This window comes from Salvelinus alpinus, chromosome 17 (assembly GCF_045679555.1).
Source record: "Salvelinus alpinus chromosome 17, SLU_Salpinus.1, whole genome shotgun sequence".
NCBI lineage: Eukaryota > Metazoa > Chordata > Actinopteri > Salmoniformes > Salmonidae > Salvelinus > Salvelinus alpinus.
The window spans coordinates 54671853-54686482 of record NC_092102.1 but is presented as its reverse complement, the minus strand read 5'-3'; the positions used below and the strand labels follow the sequence as shown (position 1 = coordinate 54686482).

Sequence of the window (14630 nt, the reverse complement as noted above, 5' to 3'; positions counted from 1 at the left end):
TAACTTTATGACAATGTGATGTTACATAAGGCCATACTAATTTAATTGACTGTATAACTTTATGACACTGTAATGTTACATAAGGCCATACTAATTTAATTGACTGTATAACTTTATGACACTGTAATGTTACATAAGGCCATACTAATTTAATTGACGAGCAAAAAATGTAAGAAATATCCACCCAAAATAAAACGACTCCAAATTCAGAGGTCAATTAGGGGGGGGGGGGTTATATTTGTCCTGTTTCACATATGTTCAAGTGTGTGGTATGAACTGTAAAAGTTTTTTGCATATCTCGCTCCCCTGAAACCCGCTCGGAGAGTCGGGTCACGTCCAGGGATCAGTCGCTATTGACGGAGAAATTAGGGGGAAGTGCTTTGCTCAAGGGCACATTGGCAGATTTGACAGCAAGTGGCTTGTTCTGGTCTCTATAGTGTTTTTTCCCTTGTAATGAACTGCTTTCCTTCTTGTTTACCCAGAGTGCTCATGGACCTGACTTTTAGGGATTGTTGTTTGTGCCTCACCACCTCTTCCCCCTTCAAGAACATCTGGGAATCCACAGTGGACAGAGTGGACACACATCTAGACATCCACAGTGGACAGAGTGGACACACATCTAGACATCCACAGTGGACAGAGTGGACACACATCTAGACATCCACAGTGGACAGAGTGGACACACATCTAGACATCCACAGTGGACAGAGTGGACACACATCTAGACATCCACAGTGGACAGACGTCTACACATCCACAGTGGATACACATCTAGACATCCACAGTGGACACACATCTGGACATCCACAGTGGACACACATCTGGACATCCACAGTGGACACACATCTAGGCATCCACAGTGGACACACATCTAGACATCCACAGTGGACACACATCTGGACATCCACAGTGGACACACATCTGGACATCCACAGTGGACACACATCTAGGCATCCACAGTGGACACACATCTAGACATCCACAGTGGACACACATCTAGACATCCACAGTGGACACACATCTGGACATCCACAGTGGACACACATCTAGGCATCCACAGTGGACACACATCTAGACATCCACAGTGGACACACATCTAGGCATCCACAGTGGACACACATCTGGACATCCACAGTGGACACACATCTAGGCATCCACAGTGGACACACATCTGGACATCCACAGTGGACACACATCTAGGCATCCACAGTGGACACACATCTAGACATCCACAGTGGATACACATCTAGACATCCACAGTGGATACACATCTAGGCATCCACAGTGGATACACATCTAGACATCCACAGTGGACAGAGTGGATACACATCTAGGCATCCACAGTGGACACAGTGGATACACATCTAGACATCCACAGTGGATACACATCTAGGCATCCACAGTGGACACACATCTAGACATCCACAGTGGATACACATCTAGGCATCCACAGTGGACACACATCTAGACATCCACAGTGGATACACATCTAGGCATCCACAGTGGATACACATCTAGACATCCACAGTGGACAGACGTCTAGACATCTACAGCGACTAGCTCTTAGAAAACTATTCAGTATTTTGTTTTTTTATGTACTATTTTTTACATTATTAGCTCAGGAAATGTTTTGTGTCATTACATACAGCCGGGAAGAACTTTTGGATATTAGAGCGGCGATAACTCACCAGAACTGCCATCATTACCACCAGCGATACGACTTCCCTGGAGCAGATCCTTTGTTTACTCTCCCCGGAGAAATCAAACTTCTTCCAGAGGCCGACCCAAAACCTCGCCGGCAGAGGAGAGGCACTCGAGGCGGCCTGCTGGTTCGATTTAGGAGGCGCGCACACCACTTACCGTTTCCGAGTATATTACTCGCTAATGTTCAGTCTTTAGATAACAAAGTTGATGAGCTTAGAGCAAGGATTTCTTTCCAGAGAGACATCGGGGCCTGTAACATACTTTGTTTCATGGAAACATGGCTCTCTCAGGATACTCTGTCGGAGTCAGTTTAGCCAGCAGGATACTCAGTACATCATGCAGACAGGAGTAAATATCTCTCCGGGTAGTAGAAGGGCGGAGGGGTATGTTTCATGATTAACGACTCATGGTGTAATTCTAGGAACATACAGGAACTCAAGTCATTTTGTTCACCTGACCTAGAATACCTCACAATTACATGCCAAACATATTATCTCCCAAGAGAAATCTCCTCCGTCATCGCCACAGCCGTTTTACATCCAACCTCAAGCCAAAACTTGAGCTTCACTAGACTTTATACAAACTGTAAACCACACATCCTGAGGTTGCATTTATTGTAGCTGGGGATTTTAACAAAGCAAATCTGAGGACTAGGCTGACAAAATTCTATCAACATATTGACTGTCCTACTCGCGCTACCAAAACTCTTCAACATTGCTATTCAAACTTCCGGAATGCTTACAAGGCCCTCCCCCATCCTCCTTTCGGCAAATCTGATCACAAATCCATCTGGCTCCTCCCGTCCTATAGGCAGAAACTCAAACAGGAAGTGCCCGTGCTTCGTACTATTCAACGCTGGTCTGACCAATTGGAATCAACGCTTCAGGATTGTTTTGATCACGTAGACTGGGATATGTTCCAGGTAGCGTGCGAAAATAATCTAGATGTATGCACGGATACGGTGACTGAGTTTATAAGGAAGTGTATAGGAGATGTAGTGCCCACTGTGACTATTAAAACCTACCTTAACCATATCACCCACACAGACAGTGTGGTGAAGGCGCAACAGAGCCTCTTCAACCTCAGGAGGCCAAAGAAATTTGTCACCTAAAACCCTCACATATTTGTATATAGTCTTAATTCATTCCTCCTTAGATTTGTGTGTGTTGGGTATATATTGTGTAATTTTTTTTATATATTACTTGTTAGATATTACTGCACTGTCGGAGCTAGAAGCACAAACATTTCGCTACACCCGCAAAAATCACATGTGACCAATAACATTTATTTTATTTGCTGCCTACATACAGACTTGAAGTCATTGGCCACTCTAACAAATGGATCATTGGTCACTTTATCAATGCCACTTTAATAATGATGTTTACATATCTTACATTACTCATCCCATATTTTACACCACCTATTGCATCTTCCCTATGCCGCTCGGTCATTGCACATCCATATATTTATATGTACATATTCTTATTCCATCCCTTTAGATTTGTGTGTATTTGGTAGTTGTTGTGGAATTGTCAGATTACATGTTAGGTATTGCTGCACTGTCGGAACTAGAAGCACGAGCCTTTTGCAACACTCGCAGTAACATCTGCTAACCACATGTAAATCTGATTTGATTTGGGATCGCTTGTACCGTTCCTTGTCAAGGCCCTTCCTGCTGAGGTCATGCATCATGTCAAGTTCTATATCAATGATGTTGAATTGTTGCGCACTATTGATTTCCCCGTGTGTTGCGGGCTGCTGTTCCTTTCCACTTAAGTCAGTCAAACCAGCCATCAAGGAGGGACAAGTATACTCTATGGGTCATCACCATCAAGGAGGGACAAGGATACTCTCTGGGTCATCTCAATCAAGGAGGAACAAGGATACTCTCTGGGTCATCATCATCAAGGTGGAACAAGGATACTCTCTGGGTCATCACCATCAAGGAGGAACAAGTATACTTTCTTGGTCATCTCAATCATGGAGGAACAAGGACGCTCTCTTGGTCATCATCATCAAGGAGGAACAAGGATACTCTCACAATCAAGGAGGAACAAGGATACTCTCTGGGTCATCACCATCAAGGAGGTAAAAGGATACTCTCTGGGTCATCACCATCAAAGAGGAACAAGAATACTCTCACAATCAAGGAGGAACAAGGATACTCTCTGGTTCATCACCATCAAGGAGGAACAAGGATACTCTCTGGTTCATCACCATCAAGGAGGAACAAGGATACTCTCTGGGTCATCACCATCAAGGAGGAGGAACAAGGATACTCTCACCATCAAGGAGGAACAAGGACGCTCTCTGGGTCATCACCATCAAGGAGGAACAAGGATACTCTCACAATCAAGGAGGAACAAGGATACTCTCTGGGTCATCACCATCAAGGAGGAACAAGGATACTCTCTGGGTCATCACCATCAAGGAGGACCAAGGATACTCTCACCATCAAGGAGGAACAAGGACGCTCTCTGGGTCATCACCATCAAGGAGGAACAAGGATACTCTCTGGGTCATTACCATCAAGGAGGAACAAGGATACTCTCTGGTTCATCACCATCAAGGAGGAACAAGGATACTCTCTGGGTCATCACCATCAAGGAGGAACAAGGATACTCTCACAATCAAGGAGGAACAAGGATACTCTCTGGGTCATCACCATCAAGGAGGAACAAGGATACTCTCTGGGTCATTACCATCAAGGAGGAACAAGGATAGTCTCTGGTTCATCACCATCAAGGAGGAACAAGGATACTCTCTGGTTCATCACCATCAAGGAGGAACAAGGATACTCTCACCATCAAGGAGGAACAAGGATACTCTCACAATCAAGGAGGAACAAGGATACTCTCTGGGTCATCACCATCAAGGAGGAACAAGGATACTCTCACAATCAAGGAGGAACAAGGATACTCTCTGGGTCATCACCATCAAGGAGGAACAAGGATACTCTCACAATCAAGGAGGAACAAGGATACTCTCTGGGTCATCACCATCAAGGAGGAACAAGGATACTCTCACAATCAAGGAGGAACAAGGATACTCTCTGGGTCATCACCATCAAGGAGGAACAAGGATACTCTCACAATCAAGGAGGAACAAGGATAGTCTCTGGTTCATCACCATCAAGGAGGAACAAGGATACTCTCACAATCAAGGAGGAAGAAGGATACTCTCTGGGTCATCACCATCAAGGAGGAAGAAGGATACTCTCTGGGTCATCACCATCAAGGAGGAACAAGGATAGTCTCACAATCAAGGAGGAAGAAGGATAGTCTCACAATCAAGGAGGAACAAGGATAGTCTCTGGGTCATCACCATCAAGGAGGAACAAGGATACTCTCTGGGTCATCACCATCAAGGAGGAACAAGGATACTCTCTGGGTCATCACCATCAAGGAGGAACAAGGATACTCTCTGGTTCATCACCATCAAGGAGGAACAAGGATACTCTCTGGGTCATCACCATCAAGGAGGAACAAGGATAGTCTCTCATCAAGCAGGCCCTGTTCAGCAACATCTGTCAGTAACTGCTGTTCACTTTGGCAGGATGAGCTTTTTGCTCCAGTGCTGCATGTTGGTTGTTTATTTATTTTATCGGTGTGAAGATGACAGAAGCTTGCCTGGTTTCATGAAGCCATCGCTATCAGACAGAAGCTTGCCTGGTCTCATGAACCGATCGCTATCAGACAGAAGCTTGCCTGGTTTCATGAAGCCATCGCTATCAGACAGAAGCTTGCCTGGTCTCATGAAGCCATCGCTATCAGACAGAAGCTTGCCCGGTCTCATGAAGCCATCGCTATCTGACAGAAGCTTGCCCGGTCTCATGAAGCCATCGCTATCAGACAGAAGCTTGCCTGGTCTCATGAAGCCATCGCTCTCAGACAGAAGCTTGCCTGGTCTCATGAAGCCATCGCTATCAGACAGAAGCTTGCCTGGTCTCATGAAGCCATCGCTATCAGACAGAAGCTTGCCTGGTCTCATGAACCGATCACTATCAGACAGAAGCTTGCCTGGTCTCATGAAGCCATCGCTATCAGACAGAAGCTTGCCTGGTCTCATGAAGCCATCGCTATCAGACAGAAGCTTGCCTGGTCTCATGAAGCCATCGCTATCTGACAGAAGCTTGCCTGGTCTCATGAACCGATCGCTATCAGACAGAAGCTTGCCTGGTCTCATGAACCGATCGCTATCAGACAGAAGCTTGCCTGGTCTCATGAAGCCATCGCTATCAGACAGAAGCTTGCCTGGTCTCATGAAGCCATCGCTCTCAGACAGAAGCTTGCCAGGTCTCATGAAGCCATCGCTCTCAGACAGAAGCTTGCCGGGTCTCATGAAACCATCGCTATCAGACAGAAGCTTGCCTGGTTTCATGAAGCCATCGCTATCAGACAGAAGCTTGCCGGGTCTCATGAAGCCATCGCTATCAGACAGAAGCTTGCCCGGTCTCATGAAACCATCGCTATCTGACAGAAGCTTGCCTGGTTTCATGAAGCCATCGCTATCAGACAGAAGCTTGCCTGGTCTCATGAACCGATCGCTCTCAGACAGAAGCTTGCCTGGTCTCATGAACCGATCCCTCTCAGACAGAAGCTTGCCTGGTCTCATGAAACCATCGCTATCAGACAGAAGCTTGCCTGGTCTCATGAACTGATCGCTCTCAGACAGAAGCTTGCCTGGTCTCATGAACCGATCGCTCTCAGACAGAAGCTTGCCGGGTCTCATGAAGCCATCGCTATCAGACAGAAGCTTGCCGGGTCTTATGAAGCCATCGCTATAAGACAGAAGCTTGCCTGGTCTCATGAAGCCATCGCTATCTGACAGAAGCTTGCCTGGTCTCATGAAGCCATCGCTATCAGACAGAAGCTTGCCTGGTCTCATGAAGCCATCGCTATCAGACAGAAGCTTGCCTGGTCTCATGAAGCCATCGCTATCAGACAGAAGCTTGCCTGGTCTCATGAACGCCATTGTTATGTGAGGATACCTTCCATATGAATGTCAGAGTGCCTAGGTAATTACCACAGGCGTACTTGTAGAAAGTAAAAGTCAATGCAAGTTTCAAGTTGTCAATCTATTTCCTCCGCTGGGATGTGTCATCAGGAGAAGAGTCCAGTAGGAAGCAAGGGTGATGTTGGGCCATTTTCTCTAAGGCTTGCAACAGAGTGTTGTACTAGGGGCTTAACAGTCCGCATGATGTTCTCATAAAACGTCCACCTCTGGTGTATGTTTGGGAGTGGACTGTTGGTGATGTCTGGTCAATGTTTGATTCACCTTCTTCAAGTGGGATGCTGCCATGGACGCTTTTACATGCACCACATCCTCTCTGACATCTCATTTCATTTGGAATACACAACAAAGAAACAAGTAGTTTTAACTGAGAGGTTTTTAAAACATAAAGCTTTTGGAAATACAGAATAAATGGTGCCGTTTTCCAACATCAGACACAGTGAATCTCTAAGGAGTAGTAGCTTCCCATCATCAGACACAGTGAATCTACAAGGAGTAGTAGCTTCCCATCATCAGACACAGTGAATCTACAAGGAGTAGTAGCTTCCCATCATCAGACACAGTGAATCTAGAAGGAGTAGTAGCTTCCCATCATCAGACACAGTGAATCTACAAGGAGTAGTAGCTTCCCATCATCAGACACAGTGAATCTACAAGGAGTAGTAGCTTCCCATCATCAGACACAGTGAATCTCTAAGGAGTAGTAGCTTTCCATCATCAGACACAGTGAATCTACAAGGAGTAGTAGCTTTCCATCATCAGACACAGTGAATCTACAAGGAGTAGTAGCTTCCCATCATCAGACACAGTGAATCTACAAGGAGTAGTAGCTTTCCATCATCAGACACAGTGAATCTACAAGGAGTAGTAGCTTCCCATCATCAGACACAGTGAATCTAGAAGGAGTAGTAGCTTCCCATCATCAGACACAGTGAATCTAGAAGGAGTAGTAGCTTTCCATCATCAGACACAGTGAATCTACAAGGAGTAGTAGCTTCCCATCATCAGACACAGTGAATCTACAAGGAGTAGTAGCTTCCCATCATCAGACACAGTGAATCTAGAAGGAGTAGTAGCTTCCCATCATCAGACACAGTGAATCTACAAGGAGTAGTAGCTCCCCATCATCAGACACAGTGAATCTACAAGGAGTAGTAGCTTCCCATCATCAGACACAGTGAATCTACAAGGAGTAGTAGCTTTCCATCATCAGACACAGTGAATCTACAAGGAGTAGTAGCTTCCCATCATCAGACACAGTGAATCTACAAGGAGTAGTAGCTTCCCATCATCAGACACAGTGAATCTACAAGGAGTAGTAGCTTTCCATCATCAGACACAGTGAATCTACAAGGAGTAGTAGCTTCCCATCATCAGACACAGTGAATCTAGAAGGAGTAGTAGCTTCCCATCATCAGACACAGTGAATCTAGAAGGAGTAGTAGCTTCCCATCATCAGACACAGTGAATCTACAAGGAGTAGTAGCTTCCCATCATCAGACACAGTGAATCTACAAGGAGTAGTAGCTTCCCATCATCAGACACAGTGAATCTACAAGGAGTAGTAGCTTCCCATCATCAGACACAGTGAATCTAGAAGGAGTAGTAGCTTCCCATCATCAGACACAGTGAATCTAGAAGGAGTAGTAGCTTCCCATCATCAGACACAGTGAATCTACAAGGAGTAGTAGCTTCCCATCATCAGACACAGTGAATCTACAAGGAGTAGTATCTTCCCATCATCAGACACAGTGAATCTACAAGGAGTAGTAGCTTCCCATCATCAGACACAGTGAATCTAGAAGGAGTAGTAGCTTCCCATCATCAGACACAGTGAATCTACAAGGAGTAGTAGCTCCCCATCATCAGACACAGTGAATCTACAAGGAGTAGTAGCTTCCCATCATCAGACACAGTGAATCTAGAAGGAGTAGTAGCTTCCCATCATCAGACACAGTGAATCTACAAGGAGTAGTAGCTTCCCATCATCAGACACAGTGAATCTACAAGGAGTAGTATCTTCCCATCATCAGACACAGTGAATCTACAAGGAGTAGTAGCTTCCCATCATCAGACACAGTGAATCTACAAGGAGTAGTAGCTTCCCATCATCAGACACAGTGAATCTACAAGGAGTAGTAGCTTTCCATCATCAGACACAGTGAATCTACAAGGAGTAGTAGCTTCCCATCATCAGACACAGTGAATCTAGAAGGAGTAGTAGCTTCCCATCATCAGACACAGTGAATCTAGAAGGAGTAGTAGCTTCCCATCATCAGACACAGTGAATCTACAAGGAGTAGTAGCTTCCCATCATCAGACACAGTGAATCTACAAGGAGTAGTAGCTTTCCATCATCAGACACAGTGAATCTACAAGGAGTAGTAGCTTTGCACAAACTTAATTGATATGAAAAAGTGACACAATCCATTCATAAAAATACCTGTAAAGTGATCTCGGTTTGCCCAGGGCTTGGATATTGAGGTAGAGAGCAGACTGCAGTAATCCCAGATCTGGATCCAGTTTGGGTGCCTTGTGTTGTGTTTCCTTGTATCTGTTGTAATAGTAGGATCCAAGGCCTTGTGGTAATTGCAGGAATCGGTCTGGTGTGGCTAAGCCCCTTGCCTTGAACTTCTCCAGATCGGGGTCCATATACCAGAGTGCTTTGGTCAATCTGGTAATGAATATTCAGCCTATATGGACATAAGAAAATAGGAGAAATATAAACATTTGAGTCTGATTATCATTATTAAATAAATTAACATGAATTAATTTTACATTAACAAACATCAACGAACATAATATAAGATGTATAATAGAATACAACATTCTAATCTGTACTCTGAATGAAAAAATTATTGACAAAAAAATAAACAATTTTAATCACATGTAATGTATAATCAGTTCTTTACTGAAATGTAAATAAATATAATCCACTATTCATAGGTTTATCTAGACTTTGAGGAGAAACAGGGCTATTTAAAAATAAGTTTAGCTCAGTAAAATGAAATATAGAACTGAAAAAGGTGCATTCTCCTATCTTCTAGATTCAAATCATAATTTAATGTGATGAGTAGAATATTTATGTAATACTGTTATTTGCACTCTCGTTATGATCCTGCAGTCGGCAGTACTGAGTCAAGTACGGCTTCATACGAGGTCACGTCCAGAGTCACTGAAGGATTAAATGACCAAAAGGAACAACCCATTGTGTCATCTACTGCAGTGGTTCCCAACCTTTTCGGTTACTGTACCAACAACTAAATGTTGCTCTGCCCAGAGTACCCCTGATGTACCCCTTCATGTGCATTTTACCAGTAGTCCTATGGTCTCATGAGTCTTCTCAAGTACCCCCTGTCGATAGGCCGAGTACCACCTGTGGATAGGTCAAGTGCCCCTGTGGATAGACCAAGTACCCCCTGTGATAGACCAAGTACCCCCTGTGGATAGGCCAAGTACCCCCTGTGGATAGACCAAGTACCCCCTGTGGATAGGCCAAGTACCCCCTGTGGTCCTAGTACCCCCTGTGGATAGGCCAAGTACCCCCTGTGGATAGGCCAAGTACCCCTGTGGATAGACCAAGTACCCCCTGTGGATAGGCCAAGTACCCCCTGTGGATAGGCCAAGTACCCCTGTGGATAGACCAAGTACCCCTGTGGATAGGCCAAGTACCCCCTGTGGATAGGCCAAGTACCCCCTGTGGTCCTAGTACCCCCTGTGGATAGACCAAGTACCCCCTGTGGATAGGCCAGTACCCCTGTGGATAGACCAAGTACCCCCTGTGGATAGACCAGTACCCCCTGTGGATAGACCAAGTACCCCCTGTGGATAGGCCAAGTACCCCCTGTGGATAGGCCAAGTACCCCCTGTGGATAGGCCAGTACCCCCTGTGGATAGACCAAGTACCCCCTGTGGATAGACCAAGTACCCCCTGTGGATAGACCAAGTACCCCCTGTGGATAGGCCAAGTACCCCCTGTGGATAGGCCAAGTACCCCCTGTGGATAGGCCAAGTACCCCCTGTGGATAGACCAAGTACCCCCTGTGGATAGGCCAAGTACCCCTGTGGATAGACCAAGTACCCCCTGTGATAGACCAAGTACCCCCTGTGGATAGGCCAAGTACCCCCTGTGGATAGACCAAGTACCCCCTGTGGATAGGCCAAGTACCCCCTGTGGTCCTAGTACCCCCTGTGGATAGGCCAAGTACCCCCTGTGGATAGGCCAAGTACCCCTGTGGATAGACCAAGTACCCCCTGTGGATAGGCCAAGTACCCCCTGTGGATAGGCCAAGTACCCCTGTGGATAGACCAAGTACCCCTGTGGATAGGCCAAGTACCCCCTGTGGATAGGCCAAGTACCCCCTGTGGTCCTAGTACCCCCTGTGGATAGACCAAGTACCCCCTGTGGATAGACCAAGTACCCCCTGTGGATAGACCAAGTACCCCCTGTGGATAGGCCAAGTACCCCCTGTGGATAGACCAAGTACCCCCTGTGGATAGACCAAGTACCCCCTGTGGATAGGCCAAGTACCCCCTGTGGATAGGCCAAGTACCCCCTGTGGATAGACCAAGTACCCCCTGTGGATAGGCCAAGTACCCCTGTGGATAGACCAAGTACCCCCTGTGGACAGGCCAAGTACCCCTGTGGATAGGCCAGGTACCCCCTGTGGATAGACCAAGTACCCCCTGTGGATAGGCCAAGTACCCCTGTGGATAGGCCAAGTACCCCCTGTGGATAGGCCAGTACCCCTGTGGATAGACCAAGTACCCCCTGTGGATAGACCAAGTACCCCCTGTGGATAGACCAAGTACCCCCTGTGGATAGGCCAGTACCCCCTGTGGATAGACCAAGTACCCCCTGTGGATAGACCAAGTACCCCCTGTGGATAGACCAGTACCCCTGTGGATAGGCCAGTACCCCTGTGGATAGACCAAGTACCCCCTGTGGATAGACCAGTACCCCCTGTGGATAGACCAAGTACCCCCTGTGGATAGGCCAGTACCCCCTGTGGATAGACCAAGTACCCCCTGTGGATAGACCAAGTACCCCCTGTGGATAGACCAAGTACCCCCTGTGGATAGGCCAAGTACCCCCTGTGGATAGGCCAAGTACCCCCTGTGGATAGGCCAAGTACCCCCTGTGGATAGACCAAGTACCCCCTGTGGATAGGCCAAGTACCCCTGTGGATAGACCAAGTACCCCCTGTGGACAGGCCAAGTACCCCTGTGGATAGGCCAAGTACCCCCTGTGGATAGGCCAGTACCCCTGTGGATAGACCAAGTACCCCTGTGGATAGACCAAGTACCCCTGTGGATAGACCAAGTACCCCCTGTGGACAGGCCAAGTACCCCTGTGGATAGGCCAAGTACCCCCTGTGGATAGGCCAGTACCCCTGTGGATAGACCAAGTACCCCTGTGGATAGACCAAGTACCCCCTGTGGATAGGCCGAGTACCCCCTGTGGATAGGCTGAGTACCCCCAGTGTCCTAGTTCCCACGGCGGGTAGGCTGAGTACCCCCAGTGTCCTTATACCCCCAATGGATAGGCCGAGTACCCCCTGTGGATAGGCTGAGTACCCCCAGTGTCCTAGTTCCCACGGCGGGTAGGCTGAGTACCCCCAGTGTCCTTATACCCCCAATGGATAGGCCGAGTACCCCCTGTGGATAGGCTGAGTACCCCCAGTGTCCTAGTTCCCACGGCGGATAGGCTGAGTACCCCCAGGGTCCTGGTACCCCCTGTGGATAGGTCAAGTACCCCCAGGGTCCTAGTACCCCCTGTGGATAGGTCATGTACCCCAGGGTCCTGGTACCCCCGGTGGATAGGTCAAGTACCCCCAGAAGTCCTGGTACCCCCTGTGGATAGGTCATGTACCCCCAGGGTCCTGGTACCCCCTGTGGATAGGTCATGTACCCCCAGGGTCCTGGTACCCCCTGTGGATAGGTCAAGTACCCCCAGAGGTCCTAGTTCCCCCTGTGGATAGGTCAAGTACCCCCAGGGTCCTGGTACCCCCTGTGGATAGGTCAAGTACCCCCAGAGGTCCTAGTTCCCCCTGTGGATAGGTCAAGTACCCCCAGGGTCCTGGTACCCCCTGTGGATAGGTCAAGTACCCCCAGGGTCCTGGTACCCCCTGTGGATAGGTCAAGTACCCCCAGAGGTCCTAGTTCCCCTGGTTGGGAACCACTGATTTACAGAATAAACATTATTTAAAATGCACAATTTGAAGCATCAATCTATTCCATGTGTATAGCGCTTATACCAAAAATTGTCATAGAGAAAGCTTTACTAAATGTGCGGCCAATAGGCCTATACAGTCAGTTACTCACCACATTCTCCATCAATTGCGTCATTCGGCTGCCAGGAAAAAGCCCCCACCTCGGAGACAGTCGACCACGTCATTGTGGAGCTCCTGATCTGTGCAAAGTGTGTGCAATGCAATGGCAATGCATTTTGCAGGATATGCGGACTGTTCTCTGTGGTGCATGAGAACTTCAAACACATTCGGCCTTGGTGTTGTCTGTCTGTCTACTACAAGCAGTAAGCTTCCGGTAAAATGTAAGTTATGAATCACAAATCCCCATACATCTGAAATTCTTCAACGTCATCACTTATTTTGACTTAAATTTGGTTGTCCAAAACGCTACCATGTTTGCCCTTCGTCTTTGTTGATGAATGCCCTGATCTCTGGCCAGTCGTTCGGTGACGTGATGTTTCGGGTATTAATTGCTTCAAATAGGTCAGAAAATGTATTTAACCGACTGTTTGCAAATAACGTAAATAATATGAATTTGTTTAACCTGAATCATAAAAATAGTATGCATTTTGGCTGACCAAAGCCATACTGGCACGCGAGAGAAATGTGTGTGTGTTGTGTTTTGTGTCACTGTCCAATCAGAGGCCCAAAGCGGGTGATCTGAGGCGGTTTGGTCTTTGATTCTCACACATATAGAGAGTGGACACTATATAACACAGCACCGCAGAAGTCGGTAAAAAAAAGTGAGAAAAGTGAAGCTCATCTGTTACAAATTAAATGTGTATGGCCTAACAGAATAAACCACAGAGTTAGAGAACGTCCTACCAGTAAATTAAATGTGTATGGCCTAACAGAATAAAACACAGAGTTAGAGAACGTCCTACCAGTAAATTAAATGTGTATGGCCTAACAGAATAAACCACAGAGTTAGAGAACGTCCTACCAGTAAATTAAATGTGTATGGCCTAACAGAATAAACCACAGAGTTAGAGAACGTCCTACCAGTAAATTAAATGTGTATGGCCTAACAGAATAAACCACAGAGTTAGAGAACGTCCTACCAGTAAATTAAATGTGTATGGCCTAACAGAATAAAACACAGAGTTAGAGAACGTCCTACCAGTAAATTAAATGTGTATGGCCTAACAGAATAAAACACAGAGTTAGAGAACGTCCTACCAGTAAATTAAATGTGTATGGCCTAACAGAATAAAACACAGAGTTAGAGAACGTCCTACCAGTAAATTAAATGTGTATGGCCTAACAGAATAAAACACAGAGTTAGAGAACGTCCTACCAGTAAATTAAATGTGTATGGCCTAACAGAATAAACCACAGTAAATTAAATGTGTATGGCCTAACAGAATAAACCACAGTAAATTAAATTTGTATGGCCTAACAGAATAAAACACAGAGTTAGAGAACGTCCTACCAGTAAATTAAATGTGTATGGCCTAACAGAATAAACCACAGTAAATTAAATGTGTATGGCCTAACAGAATAAACCACAGTAAATTAAATTTGTATGGCCTAACAGAATAAAACACAGAGTTAGAGAACGTCCTACCAGTAAATTAAATGTGTATGGCCTAACAGAATAAACCACAGTAAATTAAATTTGTATGGCCTAACAGAATAAAACACAGAGTTAAAGAACGTCCT

At 46.3% G+C, this 14630-nt stretch overlaps 1 protein-coding gene across 1 annotated transcript in view; it reads right to left on the bottom strand.

The window, feature by feature from the left end:
- Nucleotides 1–14630, bottom strand: part of LOC139543173 (plasma membrane calcium-transporting ATPase 3-like) — a 153717-nt gene that overhangs the window by 98134 nt on the left and 40953 nt on the right. The gene's annotated exons all lie outside the window — the stretch shown is intronic.